Below are 1,868 nucleotides of genomic sequence, written 5' to 3'. Positions count from 1 at the left end.
CTGGGATAAGGAAAAATATATACAAAACATACAGTTGTGTACATACACTTAACCGAGCATTCAGCTGTTGTGATAGTATGTTGTCATCAACAAAATAGCTACTAGTACCTTACTGTCATTTTTTAAAAATCAATGGCCTCTTATTAGCTACTAAGTCACAGATCTAAGTTCGTTCTCTTAGGTACATGTAGTCTCCCTCAAGTTTAAGGATTTTCTGTATCTGCTAAAATTCACTTATGTTTCTCATTATATAATTAATTTACATTTATCAAAAAGTGAGCTAATAGGGCTCAGAATGTGGTTTAGTGGTAGAGAGCTTGCCTAGCATGAAGCCCTGGGTTCAATTCCTCAGTACTACATAAACAGAAGGCTCCGTGGCTCAAGTGGTAGAGTGCTAGCCTTGAGTAAAAGAAAGTCAAGCTTCTGGACTGGCAAACAAAGAGAGAGAGAGAGAGAGAGAGAGAGAGAGAGAGAGAGAGAGAGAGAGAGAGAGAGAGAGAGAGAGGGAGGGAGGGAGGGAGGAGGGAGGAGGGGAGGGAGGGAGAGAGGGAGAGAGGAGGGAGGGAGGGGAGGAGGGGAGGAGAGGAGAGAGGGAGAGAGAGGAAGGGAGGGAGGGGGAGGGAGGGAGGGAGGAGAGAGAGAGAGAGAGAGAGAGAGAGAGAGAGAGAGAGAGAGAGAGAGAGAGAGAGAGAGAGAGAGAGAGAGAGAGAGAGAGAAAGGGCAAGAGCACTAATAAAACATCTTTAGGCTGGGAACCTGTGGCTCACACCTGTAATCTAGCTACTCGGGAGGCTGAGAGATTTGAGGATTGCAGTTCAAAGCCAGCCTGGGTACTAAAGTCCTGGAGACTCTTATTTCCAATTAACCACTGAAAACTGAAAGTGGTGATTTGGCTCAAGTATTAGAGGACTAGTTCTGAGCTGAAGAGCTCAGGGACAACACCCAGACCCAGAGTTCAAGTCCCACGATCAACAAAAAACAATCTTTAGGAAACTTGTAAAAAAGTAACATTTGGTAAGTGCTAAGATTAAATGTCATAAATATTGTCTTTAATTTTAAAATGTTTTAATAAAACAATTAGAATATATTTTAAGTATTCCTCTAAATTATACTTATTAAGGCAAAAATAAAAACTAAAATAGAAGTTAGCAAAAAGTAGTATAAATGCAGCTAGGTCTAATGGCTCACATCTAAATCCTAACAACTCAGGAGGCTGAGACTGGAGGATCACAGTTCATGGCCAGCAGAAAAATTCATGAGACCTTTATGTCTACTAAATTATCAAAAAAAGCCAGAAGTACAGTTATGGCTCAAGTGGTAGGTAGTGTGCTACCACAGATCAAAAAAAAAAAATGCTCAGGGACAGTGCCCAGGACTTAGTACAAAAAAAAATAAAAAAGATGAAATCAGGGCTGGAGGTATGGTTCAGATGGTAAAGTACCTGTCTAATAAAGTTGAGTCCCTGAATTTAATCCCCATTACCTGAAATAAAAATAAAACTGTGAAGCCAGGATGGTGGCCTGTAATCCTACTTACTCAGGAGGCTGAGATTTGAGGATCAAGGTTCAAAGTCAACCCGGGCCTCAAAGGATCTGAGACTCTCCAGTTATCCTCTAGAAAATGGAGAGTGGGACTTGGCTCAAGGGTAGGGCAGTAGCCTTGAGTTGAATAGCCCAGGGACAGTGCCCAGGCCATATTCAAGCCCCAATGACCCACAAAATAAATAAATAAAACTGTGTAATACAGAAAAAAGACAAAACCATTAAAATTTTAGGACTAGAATGCCCATGTATTTATTGTACAATTCTGTTACAGTTAGATACTTCATTACGTTTTAAAAGTTAAATTCCATGTCAGTAAGGAAATGT

Source organism: Megascapheus bottae, chromosome 21, assembly GCF_031878675.1.
Source record: "Megascapheus bottae isolate mThoBot1 chromosome 21, mThoBot2.hap1, whole genome shotgun sequence".
NCBI classification, from domain to species: Eukaryota; Metazoa; Chordata; class Mammalia; order Rodentia; family Geomyidae; genus Megascapheus; species Megascapheus bottae.
The sequence above is the reverse complement of the archived record's forward strand: the minus strand, read 5'-3'. Positions refer to the sequence as shown.